Raw genomic sequence first — 18,549 nt, 5'->3', positions numbered from 1 at the left:
TGAATCTTCAACTTTTGTAGTCCTGTCTTCCTCAGTTGCGTGTAATATTACGGTATATTGATAATTTTCACTTATGGACCATCTGAAGAACAACACCAAAAACGCAACAGGAGCATAATATGTAAGAAATTGTCCCCGCAACCTGCCACTGATGATTCCTTGCAGAAAATATATGCGAAATGCGTGTGGCACTAAAATTGTGTTTTATTTAGTTGCTGGCAGATGGTCCATATGTAAAAATTACCAATATACCGTAATAGTTGCAGGTATTTTTCTAGACCTGTCAAAAGCCTTTGACATCTTGGAACACAACTTTTTGCTTGAAAAATCAGCAAAACGAGGAGTAAGATATGTAGCACATAGCTCTTTGTGTCCACACCTCAAAAAGCCACAGGCAGGATGTATCATGTCAGTATGAATTCTACAGTAAGAATAACACCTCCTCCCTTTAGCAGTCTGGTCCCTTTAATCCCCCAAACCAACCAACCTCCTCCCTTTCTACCTAATTACCAATAAAATGTGAGATACTTCATTGCTCAATCTTAAGTCCACTACTCTTAATGATTTATGTAGATGACTTTATTGAATATGTGAGTCCCAAAAAACCATCCTATGCTGCCTACTGCTTATTGGATACAGCCCAGAAACCTTGCAGGCAAAAGCAGAAAGTTCTATGAATTGACTTTCTGAGTCATTCACCAAAACAAAACTCACTGTATATACTGGCAAACTGTGGGTGTCAACTTTCCTTTACTTGCTCCATCTACTCAAATGTCTGTTTAAATACAGTTAAAAACGATCCCCTATCAAATGTGACAAAAAATTATTGGATCTTTGGGAGCAGCAAGGCTTAAAGTGGGACTCTCATATAAATAATTTGTCTAAGAAACTCCCATCCATGTGCTGTGGTCTAAGAATATTAAAGTCTACAAAAACAAAACAGTACTGCAGGCATACTATGTGCAGTTCCTCTCACTGCCTCTGTCTGGGGTCATTTTCTGGGGACACTCAAAGTGTAAAGGCTTTCAGAATACAGAAAAGAGCTCTAAGAATAATCTGTGGCATTAAATTTCATTTTACTGATCTTGGGTGTTCTGAATGTTCCGAGCTTGATCATTTATGAAACTGTCTTTTTCACTAGAGACCTCCTCTTGAAAAGAGGCAAACTATTACAGAACAAAAATGTACACTGGAGCCGTGCATCATGCCACATTTACACACCCGAGCCCACCTGCAGCTGGCTGCTCCATCCTGTTGCCTGCACCGTGGGTAGTAGGGCTCAACTGTGCTGGCAATGCAGTGTATGAGATGTGATGCCCCCGTCAAGGCTCATGAGGAATATCCTATCTTACATCCTTCCCACCTTTTCCATTGCCACCCAAGTACCTACATAATAGCCTTGTTCATCCATACTTCATCACTGCCCCCAACCTCTTACCTAACGGCTCATATCCCTGTAGCAGACCTAGATGCAAAACCTGTCCAATAATTCTCCCACCACCACCACAACCACAACCACCACCCACTCCAGTCAGTTCATAGGTACCTCATACACCATAAAAGGCACAGCTATCTGTGAAAGTGGACATGTGATCTACAAACCAAGCAGCAAACACTCTGCTGTTTTCCACTTTGCCATGATAACTAAGAAGCTGTCTGTCTACATTAATTGCCATTGACAAACTGTGGCCAAGAGACAGCTGGACCACCCAGCTGATAAACATGCAGCCCAACACAATATGCTTCACATCCATGACTGCTTTAAAGCCTGTGCCATTTGGATCCTTCATATCAATACCAGTTTTTCTGAACTGCACAGATAGGAGCACCCCCCTGCGGGTTCGGGGGTAAGAATAGGCCTGTGGTATTCCTGCCTGTCGTAAGAGGCAACTAAAAGGAGTCTCAAACTTTTCAGGCTCATGTGATGGTCCCCTGTTGGGTTTGACCTCCATCTCTCAAAATTTTTCCGAAGAGCAAGCCGATTGGGGAAGGGCGCCTCACTTGGTGCATTGTGTCCATCTTGTGTTGAGATCTTTCACCAGCTTATTCGTTGTTGCATTGCAGTCCTGCCTGCTCTCTATTGGGCATGGATACGTTCCTGCGTGCAGTTTCCGCCATGCAATGTGCAGTGCCACTCTCTGCACTAATGGACCACATGTCACCTAAAATCCAGCACGGTAGCCTGTCCGTTGTGGTGGGGCTGCCATGTACCCTGTTGGTTGTAGCCCCTGACAACACAGGGATCGCTCTGCTGATGCCTGCGCCGTTTACTCCACATGTATGCCAAGGAGTAGATGCCCGTCTCCCTGGGGCATCAGGACTCCCGGCAATGGCCATCCTTCCAGGTGGCTATTGCTGTGGCTGGGTGGCGCCCGTGAGGAGGGCCCTTGGTTGGAGTAGGTGGCATCAGGGTGGATGACACGCAATGAAGCGTGGCACATCATCTCTTGCTGGTGGCCAGCCACCAGCAGTCTCTAAGCGTTAGAGGGCTCATTTTAAAGGTAATGTTTATGACCCCAAATTGTCCCCCTCCCTGCCCACACCATTGGAGGAATGAAAGGCAATGAATGAGAGTGAATCGTATTCACTGAGGTATCTTGTCTGTACCAGAGCTGATGGGGAATCCTTTCTATCCGTGAAGCCTCAGTTCTTTGTGGAGCATTTAGAGGACAAGTTAGGAGAGGTGGAGGGCTTGTCCAAAATGCGGTCCGGTTCGGTATTGATAAAAACCGCATCCTCTGCCCAGTCACGGGCTTTGCTCGCTTGTAATAAGCTGGGGGACAGTTTCCGTTACTGTCACGCCCCATAAAAGTTTAAATGTGGTCCAGGGCATTATTTTCCACAGGGATCTCCTTTTACAGTCCGATGACGAGCTGATCGCCAACTTAGAGCGACGAGGTGTCCATTTCATCAGGTGCGTCCACCGGGGTCCGAGGGATCATCAAGTTGCCACCGGAGCCTTCATCTTGGCCTTCGAGGGTGACACTTTACCTGAGAAGGTCAAGGTGATGGTCTATCGTTGTGATGTCAAACCCTATATTCCGCCCCCAATGCGATGCTTCAAGTGTTGGAAGTTTGGCCATATGTCTTCTCGCTGTGCTTCCACCCTCATCTGTCGCGATTGTGGTCGATGTGCCCTGCCTCCCATCTGTGTCAACTGCAGGGAGCACCATCCTCCTTGCTCGCCGGACTGTAAGATTCTCCAGAAGGAGCGGAAAATAATGGAATACAAGACCCTGGATAGGCTGACCTACATTGAGGCTAAGCATAAGTTTGAACGACTGCATCCAGTACGCATGACATCCACTTACGCTACCACTGTCTCTCCTGTTATAGTTCCCATGGCTGCACCACACACTGTTAGCTCTCAGAGCCAGAGAACCACACCTGCCCCCTTGATGGTGGGGGGCATTTCACTCCCTGTTGCTCCTGTTCCATCTACTTCAGGAGCAACGCCCCTCCAACCATCGGGGACATCAGTTCCCCCTTCCCAGCCGGAGAAGCTTAAGACTTCTTTGGCTCCTCTCACCAGGAAGGGGTCCCTTGGGGACCTCCCTTCCCAAGTTCTGACCGGTACAAAAGCAAACACCCGCAAGTGGCTCAAACAACCACCGGTCCCTGGTCGTAGGCCCTCATGGTCGTCGTCCGTCCCTGAGACTGACCCAGTGAAGCCCTCCCAGCCTGAACCACCGAAGGCACAGCGAAGTAAGCTGAAAAAGAAAAAGGTACCCAAGAATCCCGACGTTGCGGTGGCACCCATCCCACTGCTTCCTACAAGCTCAGCTTCTGAGGACAAGGTCGAGATTCTGGCGTCTGCTGAAGACCTGGATCTCGCCGGTCCCTCAGACGCCATGGATGTCACTCTTGCGGGTTCTGAATCGGTGGCAGCGAGTGACCAAGCGGCGTAAATTGCCTTCCCAGTCCCTTCACACCTTTCTCAGCCATGGACAATTTCATACTCCAGTGGAACTGCAGTCGTTTTTCCAACATCTAGCTGAGCTCGGACAACTTATAAGCCTTCACCCTTTCTTCTGCATTGCTCTTCAGGAAACTTGGTTTACAACAATACAACCCCCCCTCCCCCCCCCCCCCCCACTCTGTGGCTATCGGGGTTATTATAAGAACCGGGCAGCTTATGAAAGGGTGTCTGGTGGCGCCTGCATCTATGTCCTTCACTCTCTTCACAGCGAGTCTGTCCCTCTACAAACACCATTAGAGGCTGTCGCTGTTCAGGTGTGGATGCCACAGGCTGTTACAGTCTGCAGTCTTTACCTTCCACCAGATGGTGATGTCTCGCAGCATGTCCTGGCTGCGCTGATAGCCCAATTGCCGCCACCTTTCTTGTTACTGGACGACTTCAATGCCCACAACCCTCTGTGGGGTGGGTCAGTTGCAACGGGTCGAGGCACCACCATTGAGCATTTATTGGCACAGCTCGATCTTTCCATTTTAAATGATGGTGCCGTCACACACTTCAGCATGGCGCATGGCACGTACTCTGCCACCGACCTTTCGATCTGCAGCCCTAGCCTCTTATCTTTTGTCCAGTGGAGTGTGCATGACGACCTGTGTGGTAGTGACCACTTCCCGATCTTTCTATTACTGCCACAGCATTACTCTTCTGGGTGCCCTAGCAGATGGGCTATGAATAAGGCTGACTGGGACTTGTTTTCCTCCATTGCCGCTATTGAGCCTCTGTCTAATGACGACATTGATGCGGTGGTTCACTCGGTCACCACCAGCATCGTTACTGCCACATAATCTTCCATTCCCTGTTCTTCTGGGCCCCCTCGGTTGAGGACTGTGTCTTGGTGGTCGCCTGAGATCGCTGAGGCGATTAAAGATCGCCGGCGGGCGCTACAGCGTCACAAGCGACATCCCTCCATTGAACACCTCATCACTTTCAAACGGCTGCGTGTGCGGGCACACCACCTTATCCGCCAACGCAAGCATGAGGGCTGGGAGCGGTATGTGTCCACTATTGGCCTCCATGTCTCTCCATCGTAGGTCTGGGCCAAGATTAGACGCCTCTATGACTATCGGACCCCTGTCAGCGTCCCTGAGCTCTCACTTAATGGAGCAATTTGTACTGACTCTGACGTAATTGCCGACCACTTGGCAGAGCATTTTGCTCTGAGTTCCACTTCTTCGAATCACCCACTGGCCTTCCGCTCCATTAAAGAGTGGATGGAACGTCGGAGCCTTTCATTTCGCACCCACCATCCTAAATCCTACAATGTTCCATTCAGTGAGTGGGAATTTCACAGTGCCCTCGCCACTTGCCCTGATACCGCTCCTGGGCCAGATCGCATCCACTGTCAGATGCTGAAACATCTTTCAGTGGACTGCCGGCAACGCATCCTTGACCTTTACAACTGTATTTGGGTCGAGGGTGAGTTTCCGTCGCAATGGCGGGAAAGTATTGTTATCCCTATTTTGAAAGCTCGGAAGAACCCTTTGGAGGTGGACAGCTACCGTCCCATTAGCCTCACGAACGTTCTTTGCAAGTTGCTTGAATGGATGGTGAGCCGGTGCTTGAATTGGGTACTGGAGTCTTGGGGCCTTCTGGCTCCATCTCAGGGTGGGTTCCGTAAAGGCCGCTCCACCGCCGACAGTCTGGTGAGCCTGGAGTCTGCCATCCATACTGCCTTTGCCCGCCGACAGCACCCGGTCGCTGTCTTTCTCGACATGCGGAAGGCTTACGATACGACATGGCGTCATCACATCCTTTCTATGCTTCATGGATAGGGTATCCACGCTCCACTGCCGATTTTCATCTGGAATTTTCTGTCGCATCGAACCTTCCACGTGCAAGTCGCAGCCTCACATAGCTTGTCCCGAGTTCAGGAGAACGGGGTGCCACAGGGATCTGTTTTAAGTGTGTGCCTGTTTTTAATAGCAATTAACGGGCTTACTGCGGCGTTTGGAACGTCTGTCTCAGCGTCCTTGTATGCTGACGACTTCAGCCTTTGCTATAGCTCTATTGGCATTGCAGCCGCTGAACATCAGCTGCAGGGCGCTATCCGCAAGGTGCAGTCTTGGGCTGTAGCGCATGGTTTCCAGTTTTCAGCTGCCAAGACCTGCGTTACGCATTTCTGCCGGCACTGAACAGTCCACCATGAGCTGCGGCTTTATCTTGCTGGAGAACTTCTTGCTGTAGTGGACACACATAGGTTTTTGGGAGTTGTTTTTGATGCCCGGTTGACTTGGCTGCCTCATATTCGGCAGCTTAAACAGACGTGTTGGCGGCATCTAAATGCTCTGAGATGCCTGAGTGACACCAGCTGGGGCACCGACCGATCTACCGTCTTACGGCTCTACCAGGCGTTAATCCAGTCCCGTCTGAATTATGGGAGTCTGGCTTATGGCTCAGCATCCCCATCTGCGTTGCGGGTGCCGGACCCAATACTACACAGTGGGATACGACTTGCCACTGGTGCCTTCTGGACTAGCCCTGTGGACAGCATACTTGTGGAGGCGGGTGTCCCTCCACTGCAGTTGTGGCGCCAACATTTACTGGTCGCTTATGCTGCCCATGTTTTTAGCTTGCCCGGGTATCCAAATTATTGTCTTCTGTTCCCGAAATTGGTCGTCCATCTGCCAGAACGCCGGCCCCGGTCAGGTTGTACGATCGCGGTCCGCATCAAAGAGCTTCTCTCCGGGCTTGGGGTTTTCCCTGTTCCACCTCCTTTCCAGGCCCCTTTGCATAAACCACCATGGTGCGTGCACCGCCCTTGCCTTCGGCTCAAATTGGCACAGGGCCCCGAAGGACTCAGTCCCTCCGGAGGCCTTCCGCCGCCGCTTTTATTCCATGCTAGCCACGTATCAGGGCTCTGGCATTGTATACTCTGATGGTTCGATGGTTGCTGGTTGGGTCGGTTATGCTCTCACTCTAGGGGACCACTATGAACAACAATCCTTGCCGGCTGGCTGCAGCATTTTTACTGCTGAGCTGGTCGCCATTTTTCGTGCCCTAGAGTATATCCGATCCTGCTCAGGTGAGTCCTTCGTTATCTGTAGTGATTCCCTGACCGGTTTACGAGCTGTCGACCAGTGTTTCCCTCGTTCTCATCTGGTGATGGCTATCCAGGTGTCCCTGCATACTCTTGCCTGTTGCGGTCGCTCTGTGGTCTTTGTGTGGACCCCCGGTCATGTCGGTATCCCGGGCAATGAACATGTTGACCGACTGGCGACAGAGGCCACCAGTAAACCATCTCTGGACGTTGGTCTCCAGGAGACTGATTTGAGGGCAGTCTTATGCCGCAAAGTTTTTGCGCTATGGGCCGATGAATGGCGTGAACTGACCACACATAATAAACTCCGTGCTGTCAAGGAGACGACAGCTGTGTGGTAGTCATCCCTGCGAGCCACTTGCAGGGACTCCGTAGTCCTTTGCCGGCTCCACATTGGCCACTCCTGGCTGACACACAGTTATTTACTGTGCTAGGAGGACCCTCCTCTATGTCGCTGCGGGGCAGCTTTGACAGTGGCCCACTTTTTGTTGGCCTGCCCCCTTTTAGCTGTGGTCAGGCAGACATTTGCGCTGCCTGATACACTCCCTGCTCTTTTAACTGATGACCCTGCTATGGCTGGCTGAGTTTTATGTTTTATTTGGGCAGGGGTTTTTATCGTTTAATCTGAGTGTTTGTTATGTTATTTTGCTGATTCTGGCCTTTGGCCTACGATTTTAGACTGAGTTTTTAATGTGTCTCTCGGTGGTTGGCTTTTCCCTTTTTTTTTTCTCTATGGTCGGCCAACCACCACCACACTCCGTATGATTTTAATTTGTTTTGTCTGTTCTTTGTCTGAGTTTTTCTTGTCCTGTGTTGTCCTGTGTTGTCTGTTGTCTCTATTATCCATTTTTTACTCTGTGTGGGTGTTTTTAAGTTTTGGAACAAGGGACCGATGACCATTGCAGTCTGGTCCCTTTAATCCCACAAACCAACCAGATAGGAGCACTCCCTGAAATATATCCTATGTTCCCATAAACCACCTGGCTGCAACCTCCACTGGTCCCTCTCCTCCACTTACCTATCCCTTTCTTGCACCCACTCCATCACAACATTGCCTTCTATTCCACTAATGTGCCCCCAAGTCCATGTCCTCACCTCTATTTCCCTTCTTTTCCACCACAAATTCCCATCAAACCTTCCAACTGCACCTAGAGCCTTACCCTGTCCCCACCACATCCCTGCATGCTCCCTGCTCCCAGAAGCAGCAATAGGCCTTCCCCCACCCAAACTCACTATTCCTTCCCCTTCACACCCTCATTCCAACACCGGATTACAGCTTCCATCAGACACACTTATGGTGACTCAGAATAGCCACACACAGCTTGCATGCATTTGTGATTTGTTTGTGTGAATGTGTAGACATAGGTGTTTGTAACTGATTACTTGTTTAATTAACCTGTCTTCACTGGTTCTGTTTATATTTGACAGTTAGTTCCAAAAATGAACAGATCAGTATTAAGAGCAGACAATTGTTTCAAAAGGTGTGTGACAGTTTCCACAAAATACATTGCTAGTTTTCATAAACAATAACAAATGTTTAATTGACATGTTGACTTTTGTAAACTACAAGAGGACATTTTTAATTGTGGAATCAACAAATACTCACATAATAATTTTTGGAATGGATAAAACACAAAGGTTTCTGAAAACCATGAAACGTTCACAAGAACTGTAAAATACATTCTCATTTGTAATATAATTATAAAATATTTAAATGAATAACATATTTACCATGTATGGGGTGCCCCCCCCCCCTCTCTCTCTCTCTCTCTCTCTCTCTCTCTCTCTCTCTCTCTCTCTCTCACACACACACACACACACACACACACACACACACACACAGTATGCCTCAGGTACTAGTTAATCATCTTTAGTCAAATTACTTGTGAAGTGGCAACACTGGATCAAAAATTGGCTACACTGCATTTTACTGGAAAGTTGAGTGCAGCTCTTTGTTTGTGCATCAGTTGCTGCAAGAAGCCATATTTTTGAGTTGTTACAGAAATGGGTCAGTTTCCATTAGAACAGTGAATTGATATTGTGGAGTGTTACAGGCCCCATCAATGAATGTAAAGAAATGTTTCAAATGAAATATCCTGGTAGCATACTGATACTACCCACAAACTGCACAATTCAAAATTTGTACCATACATGGAGAGCTGTAGGATCCATTCAGAATGTGCAGAGGAATGAGTGACTAACAGTGAGAATCCCTGAAAATACAGACATAATTCAAATGGGCATTACAAGAAGACCTCAAAAGTCACAGCAGGTTGGTGTATCTCATACATCTTGTCATTGTATACAAGAAGATATGAAATTAAAAGCATATCGTGTGTATGTGGTGCAAGAGTTGAAATTTGAGGACCAGGAAAAAAGAGTATTATTGTGAGTGGCTGTTAACATTAATTGCTAATCGTTACTTGGACCTCTTGCTTTCACTGTGTCAGATGAGACTAGCTTCAATTGTTCCAGGATTACAGATACAGGTCACAGGACAACCCACATATTCTGCAAGAATAATCTCTCCTCTCAGAGAAGATAGGTGTTTGGTATGTGTTGTCGGACTTGTGCATTATTGACTCCAGGTTTTTCAGTTATACCTTACACAGTGCCAGGTATGTAGAGATCTTTGACTCTTTCTATGCAGAATTAATAGATGCAGAGGAGCTGCAAGTAGTATTCCAACATGGTGGAGCAACCACTCACAAACCCATCCAAAGTATGGACCACGTCACTAACATATTTCCTGAAGATAGACGTGTCAGTAGAGGCCTCTGACCCCAAGGTCCCTGGATTTGTGATTTTTATTTATGGAGTGCAGTAAATAGCAAAGTGTATGCTGTCAATCCTTGCACAATAGGTGATTTTAAATGGAACTTTAGAAGACACATTAACAACATCACTTCTGCAGAATTACGGTGTGTCACTGGAAACAACATCACATGAAGTCAGCAATGCCTCGATGCCTGTAGCCACCACTTCCAGCATCTCTTATAAACAGGTAACTACATTTTTTTAACATTACTATTATCCACTCTTTTTTTAGTTAGTTCATTGTTACTTGAATCTGGGGCATGAGGCAAACCAATCTTATTTGGGACATCCTGTACAATATACATATTTCATAATCATTTGTGCCTTAATGGAATGAAAAAATTAAAATTGCTTCTCTGAGTACAGTTTACACACTGCCTTCTGGATCAAAATTCAGAAGGGTTTTATCTGTCCATGTGAAATACTTTGGGCATTAATGATGCACCCATTTAAGATACGCTTGTTATTAGTGAAAATTAACTGTAATTTATAATTTAATCTCTAACAAACTAGCTCTTCTTTCTTAGACTTAGAAGACTCCAGCAGTTCTTTGTAAAACTTAAGCTCTGGTTAGTGGTCCATTTGGTGCCACAGTGCTTATTTAGTAGCCTTGAAACATTTTAAGATTTATATAAAACACCAGAACATAGGGTTTCAACAAGCATTTGCTTAGTTCCTTTGCTTTTTCTGCAAACACCACCTGGTGCTCCAAGCCTGTAAGATACTTGGATGGTAATTGTTGCTTTGATTCACTGAAAAATTATTTGTTCATGGGGACAAACCTGAAGGAAACTAAGGAAAACATTTTGTAAAGTTTTGAAGGTATATAACAATGAATATACTGACGGTCTGTTCTGGATATGATGATATTTAAAAGGAGTTACATTTTTGATAATGTGAACAGGTGATTATCATCTCAGTTGTTTGAAGAATACATTATTATAAGATACTGGTTTCAGGGATGTGAATTTTGATAAGAAATGTGACAAATCCAGGGCTCTTGCACTGAGATCATATCCATTTCGGTACAGGACAATGTGTAATAACAATTATGATGACATCAAGGAAATTAAGATGAGTAAGATTTCATCAACAAATAACTTTGGACAACACTGATATGCAACCTATGTCCCACAAAGTGACCCCTCAGGGTGCTCGGCATTTAGTTGCTGGGTACGGGCTTGGTGACCCCGGGGTCCCTGAGCTGGGAACTTGGAAGCGCCACCAGCCCTCAATACCGTAAGCTCTGAGCGTGCTCCAACGACCACCGTAAGGCACGGCGGTGGAACGTTGTATGGTAGAGAGCCCGGGGATCTTGGCTTAACAGCCTGGGTCGTGAGGATGGTATAAACCTCTATAAAAAAAAAGCCTCAATCTCAAGGTGTGCTGCGCACTGAGGAGACGCATGGCTGTTGAGGTAGAATAGTTCCTAGTGGGTGACCTCTGGGGAACCTGGCGCCCCCCCCCCCCCCCCCGGTTGTATTAGGGTTACCCAGGCAAGTGGGGCTCTGTCTGAGTGGACATTCCTTCCCCTAGCTGCTCGTGGGACCACCATGAAACTAAATACAGGGCTATTACAAATGATTGAAGCGATTTCATAAATTCACTGTAGCTCCATTCATTGACATATGGTCACGACACACTGCAGATATGTATAAAAACTCATAAAGTTTTGTTCGGCTGAAGCCGCACTTCAGGTTTCTGCCGCCAGAGACAAAATGGCGACAGGAGCCGAGAAAGCGTATGTCGTGCTTGAAATGCACTCACATCAGTCAGTCATAACAGTGCAACGACACTTCAGGACGAAGTTCAACAAAGATCCACCAACTGCTAACTCCATTCGGCGATGGTATGCGCAGTTTAAAGATTCTGGATGCCTCTGTAAGGGGAAATCAACAGGTCGGCCTGCAGTGAGCGAAGAAACGGTTGAACGCGTGCGGGCAAGTTTCACACGTAGCCCACGGAAGTCGACGAATAAAGCAAGCAGGGAGCTAAACGTACCATAGGATGGTGCTCCACGGCACTTCCATCATGATGTTCGGCATTTCTTAAACAGGAGATTGGAAAACCGATGGATTGGTCGTGGTGGAGATCATGATCAGCAATTCATGTCATGGCCTCCACGCTCTCCCGACTTAACCCCATGCGATTTCTTTCTGTGGGGTTATGTGAAAGATCAGTGTTTAAACCTCCTCTACCAAGAAACGTGCCAGAACTGCGAGCTCGCATCAACGATGCTTTCGAACTCATTGATGGGGACATGCTGCGTCAAGTGTGGGAGGAACTTGATTATCGGCTTGATGTCTGCCGAATCACTAAAGGGGCACGTATCGAACATTTGTGAATGCCTAAAAAAAACTTTTTGAGTTTTTGTATGTGTGTGCAAAGCATTGTGAAAATACACTCCTGGAAATTGAAATAAGAACACAGTGAATTCATTGTCCCAGGAAGGGGAAACTTTATTGACACATTCCTGGGGTCAGATACATCACATGATCACACTGACAGAACCACAGGCACATAGTCACAGGCAACAGAGCATGCACAATGTCGGCACTAGTACTGTGTATATCCACCTTTCGCAGCAATGCAGGCTGCTATTCTCCCATGGAGACGTTCGTAGAGATGCTGGATGTAGTCCTGTGGAACGGCTTGCCATGCCATTCCCACCTGGCGCCTCAGTTGGACCAGCGTTCGTGCCGGACATGCAGACCACGTGAGACGACGCTTCATCCAGTCCCAAACATGCTCAATGGGGGACAGATCCGGAGATCTTGCTGGCCAGGGTAGTTGACTTACACCTTCTAGAGCACGTTGGGTGGCACGGGATACATGCGGACGTGCATTGTCCTGTTGGAACAGCAAGTTCCCTTGCCGGTCTAGGAATGGTAGAACGATGGGTTCGATGACGGTTTGGATGTACCATGCAGTATTCAGTGTCCCCTCGTTGATCACCAGTGGTGTACGGCCAGTGTAGGAGATCGCTCCCCACACCATGATGCCGGGTGTTGGCCCTGTGTGCCTCGGTCGTATGCAGTTCTGATTGTGGCGCTCACCTGCACAGCGCCAAACACGCATATGACCATCATTGGCACCAAGGCAGAAGCGACTCTCATCGCTGAAGACGACACGTCTCCATTCATCCCTCCATTCACGCCTGTCACGACACCACTGGAGGCGGGCTGCACGATGTTGGGGCGTGAGCGGAAGACGGCCTAACGGTGTGCGGGACCGTAGCCCAGCTTCATGGAGACGGTTGCGAATGGTCCTCGCCGATACCCCAGGAGCAACAGTGTCCCTAATTTGCTGGGAAGTGGCGGTGCGGTCCCCTACGGCACTGCGTAGGATCCTACGGTCTTGGTGTGCATCCGTGCGTCGCTGCGGTCCGGTCCCAGGTCGACGGGCACGTGCACCTTCCGCCGACCACTGGCGACAACATCGATGTACTGTGGAGACCTCACGCCCCACGTGTTGAGCAATTCGGCGGTACGTCCACCCGGCCTCCCGCATGCCCACTATATGCCCTCGCTCAAAGTCCGTCAACTGCACATACGGTTCACGTCCACGCTGTCGCGGCATGCTACCAGTGTTAAAGACTGCGATGGAGCTCCGTATGCCACGGCAAACTGGCTGACACTGACGGCGGCGGTGCACAAATGCTGCGCAGCTAGCGCCATTCGACGGCCAACACCGCGGTTCCTGGTGTGTCCACTGGGCCGTGCGTGTGATCATTGCTTGTACAGCCCTCTCGCAGTGTCCAGAGCAAGTATGGTGGGTCTGACACACCGGTGTCAATGTGTTCTTTTTTCCATTTCCAGGAGTGTATCTCAAATAATAAAGTTATTGTAGAGCTGTGAAATCGCTTCAATCATTTGTAATAACCCTGTACAAATAGTGCACAAGCACGAGTCTGTAAGAAAGGAAAGGTCCATGCTTTACAGTATGACCCCCAATTGTTCCCTTCCCTGTCCACACCAGGGGAGGAATGACGGTCTAAATTACTTGGTGAGACGTATTCTCCTCGATTTCTGGTTTGCAGCCAAACAGATGTGGACTCATATCTGACCACAAAGCCTCCGCTTTTTGTGGAAAATTTAGAGGACAAGTTCGGAGAAGTTGAGGGTCTGTCTAAAATGAGGTCTGGAGCAGTCCTCATACAGACAGCATCCCCAGCACAGTCATGGGCATTACTTGCTTGTGACAAGCTCGGTGATGTTGCAGTCTCCATTACGCCTCATAAGAGCCTCAATATGGTTCAGGGACTTATTTTTCATCATGACCTGTTGTTGCAGTCTGACGATGAGTTTCATGCAATTCTGGAATGCCGTGGAGTCCACTTCATACGATGTGTCTTCAGGGGACCTAAAGATAGTAGGGTCGCCACCGGCACCTTCTTCTTGGCTTTCAAGGGAGACACCCTGCCCGAGAAGGTCAAGGTGATGGTATGTCAATGTGATGTTAAGCCTTACGTCCCTCCTCCCGTGCGCTGCTTTAAGTGCTGGAGGTTCGGGCATACGTCATTGAGATGTGACGCCAACCCTACCTGTCAGGACTGTCTACGTGCCTGCCACCCCAACGTCCCGTGTTCGCCGCCCCATGTTTGTGTCAACTGCGGACAGAAACATTCATCTTGCTGGTCAGACTGAGTGGTCTATCAAAAAGAACGGAAGATTATGGAGTATAAGACCTTGGGTAGGCTCACTTACACAGAGGCTAAATGCAAATACGACTGAGTTCACCCTGTGCGCATTTCATCGACATTTGCTGCAGCAGCTTCGATGTCGCCATCCCTGGCGACGAGCCCACAAGCTCAGCCACTTTTTGTGGACCCTCCCACCCGGCCATCTATTCCTGCCCCCAGGTAGTTGGGAACACCCTCTTCCATTGCTCCTCTGTTATCAACATTGGGAGTAACAACCCCTCCTCCTTTGGTGACTTCAGTCCCCACCTCTGCACTGGAGAAGTGCCCGCCTCCTCCGGCTCCCCTCGCATGGAAGGGATCGCTTGGTGCCCTCCCTTCCACAGTTACTGCCCCTCCAGATGTCAGCCAGTGGCTGAAAAAGCCACCACCTGAGGGCCGTAGGGCTTCCAGGTCTTCCTCAGTCCATGAGACTGGGTCGGAAAAGCCCACCCAGCCTGATAAACTGAAATACAAACGGGACCCTACCAAAAAGAAGAAAAAGCAAAAGGAGAAGGACATAGAGACAGTAAAGGAGTTCACCACTGCACCTGAAGCTGATGTGGAGCATCCATCGTCCACTCAGGAGCTAGATGTTACTCAACCCACAGCTCCTATGGAAGTTGATCAGGCTACTTCACAATCAGTGAGTGCTTCTAAGGAGTAACCTATCCCCCCAGGTTCTTTCATGTCTTCACAGTCGGATACCATTATCCTTCAATGGAATTTCTGTGGTCTTTTCCACCATCTTGCTGAGTTGAAACAGCTTTTGTGCCGCTTCCCTGCCACTTGTCTCGCCCTACAGGAAACCTGGTTTCCTGTTCAGCAGACCCCCTCCCACCGTGGCTACCAGGGTTACCATAAGAACTGCATAGAATACGACAGGGGGTCTGTGTTTATGTTCTTGCCACTGTTCCTAGTGCCCCAGTGCCACTTCACATGGCTCTCGAGGCTGTGGCTGTTCCAATCCGGGCAGGAATGGAACTTACCATCTTTTCTCTCTACTTTCCCCCAGATGAGGTTGTCCCTCTTGCCGACCTAGCTGCCTTGTTCGCCCAGCTCCCCCCTGCCATTTCTCCTTTTGGGGGACTTTAATGCCCACCACCCTTTATGGGGTGGGGTCCAGATCTCGGGCCAGGGTAGGAACGTTGAGGCTTTCTTGGCACAGGAAGACATTTGCCTCCTTAACACTGGTGCTCCCACATATTTTAGCTTGGCTCATGGCACATACTCGGCCATTGACCTCTCTCTTAGTAGCCAAGGTCTTCTTCCGTACCTCAGTTGGAGAGTCCATGACGACCTTTGTGGTAGTGACCACATTCCTATCCTGGTTTCTCTTCTTCAGTCCCAACCCCCTGACCAGCTGCCACGATAGTCTCTTCGTGGAGCTGACTGGGCAGCCTACACCGCAGCTTCTATGGCCATTGCTCCACTTCCTGGTGACATTGATTTGTCAGTGGACGAGGTCACTATGGCCATTGTTTCTGCTGCCGAGGCAAATGTCCCCTGCTCTTAAAGTACCCTAAGGAGTAAGTCAGTCCCTTGGTGGACACCAGAGATTGCAGAAACTATCCAGGACCGCCGTCGAGCCCTGCAACGACACCGGCGTCATCCTTCCCTAGAGAATCCGGTTGCCTTTAAACGGCTGCGGGCCTGAGCTCGGCGGTTAATCTGGCGGAGTATGAATTTTTGGCTTTCGCCCTCGTGCGTCTGTCCCTTGCCTTTCTCTTTGGGGTACACTTTGTACTGACCCAATTGCCATCGCCGAACTTCTGGCAGAGTACTTCACTCGTATTTCCATGACAGCAGGCTACAGCGCAGAATTCCGCACCAATAAAGAGCAGGTTGAGTGTACGCAATTGTTGTTTCACACGCACCGTTGGGAACAATACAACGCCCCGTTTAGTGAATGGGAGTTCCAAACTGCCCTTACAGCTTATCCCGATACCTCTCCAGGTCCAGACCGAATTCACAACCAGTTTCTTCACCACCTCTCAGCGCGCTGTCAGGGTGAATTACTCGCCCTGTTTAACCGCATTTGGACGGAGGGCATTTTCCCAACTCGTTGGCAGGATAGCGTTACCTCCCGGTGCTGAAACCTGGTGCAGATCTGCTGGTGGTTGATAACTATCGCCCTATCAGCCTTACCAACATTATGTGCAAACTCCTGGAACGGATGGTGAGTCGGCGGCTCATGTGGATCCTCGAAGCTCGGGGCCTCCTAGCCCAGCAACAGGGGGGGGCTTCCATTAGGGCTGCTCAGCGATCGACAATTTAGTCTCACTAGAGTTGGTTATTCGTACGGCTTTTACTCGGTGAGAACATCTAGTTGCTGTTTTCTTTGATCTTCGAAAGGCATACAATACCACCTGGTACCATCATATCTACATCTACATCTACATTTATACTCTGCAAGCCACCAAACGGTGTGTGCCGGAGGGCACTTTATGTGCCACTGTCATTACCTCCCATTCCTGTTCCACTCACGTATGGTTCGCGTGAAGAACGACTGCTGGAAAGCCTCCGTGCACGCTCGAATCTCTCTAATTTTACAATCGTGATCTCCTCAGGAGGTATAAGTAGGGGGGAAGCAATATATTCGATACCTCAACAGCAAGCCCATTGAATGCCTCTATGAGGGTGAAGATTTGTCTGATGTGATAGAAGAAGAAACAGGAGTCGATTTAGAAGAGATAGGGGATCCAGTATTAGAATCGGAATTTAAAAGAGCTTTGGAGGACTTATGGTCAAATAAGGCAGAAGGGATAGATAACATTCCATCAGAATTTCTAAAATCATTGGGGGAAGTGGCAACAAAACGACTATTCACGTTGGTGTGTAGAATATATGAGTCTGGCGATATACCATCTGACTATCAGAAAAGCATCATCCACACAATTCCGAAGATGGCAAGAGCTGACAAGTGCGAGAATTATCGCACAATCAGCTTAACAGCTCATGCATCGAAGCTGCTTACAAGAATAATATACAGAAGAATCGAAAAGAAAATTGAGAATGCGCTAGGTGACGATCAGTTTGGCTTTAGGAAAAGTAAAGGGACGAGAGAGGCAATTCTGACATTACGGCTAATAATGGAAGCAAGGCTAAAGAAAAGCGTTTGACAATATAAAATGGTGCAAGCTGTTCGAGATTCTGAAAAAAGTAGGGGTAAGCTATAGGGAGAGACGGGTCATATACAATATGTACATCAACCAAGAGGAAATAATAAGAGTGGACGATCAAGAATGAAGTGCTCGTATTAAGAAGGGTGTAAGACAAGGCTGCAGCCTTTTGCCCCTACTCTTCAATCTGTACATCGAGGAAGCAATGATGGAAATAAAAGAAAGTTTCAGGAGTGGAATTAAAATACAAGGTGAAAGGATATCAATGATACGATTCACTGATGACATTGCTATCCTGAGTGAAAGTGAAGAAGAATCAAATGATCTGCTGAACGGAATGAACAGTCTAATGAGTACGCAGTATGGTTTGAGAGTAAATCGGAGAAAGACGAAGGTAATGGGAAGTAGTAGAAATGAGAACAGTGAGAAACTTAACATCAGGATTGATGGTCACGAAGTCAATGAAGTTAAGGAATTCTGGTACCTAGGCAGTAAAATAACCAATGATGGACGGAGCAAGGATGACATCAAAAGCCGACTCGCTATGGCAAAAAAGGCATTTCTGGCCAAGAGAAGTCTACTAATATCAAATACCGGCCTTAATTTGAGGAAGAAATTTCTGAGGATGTACGTCTTGAGTACAGCATTGTATGGTAGTGAAACATGGACTATGGGAAAACCGGAACAGAAGACAATCGAAGTATTTGAGATGTGGTGCTACAGACGAATGTTGAAAATTAGGAGGACTGATAAGGTAAGGAATGAGGAGGTTCTACGCAGAATCGGAGAGGAAAGGAATATGTGTAAAACACTGATAAGGAGAAGGGACAGGATGATAGGACATCTGCTAAGACATGAGGGAATGACTTCCATGGTACTAGAGGGAGCAGTACATGGCAAAAACTGTAGAGGAAGACAG

This window comes from Schistocerca nitens, chromosome 10 (assembly GCF_023898315.1).
Source record: "Schistocerca nitens isolate TAMUIC-IGC-003100 chromosome 10, iqSchNite1.1, whole genome shotgun sequence".
Lineage (NCBI taxonomy): Eukaryota > Metazoa > Arthropoda > Insecta > Orthoptera > Acrididae > Schistocerca > Schistocerca nitens.
Note: the sequence above shows the minus strand (reverse complement) of the source record.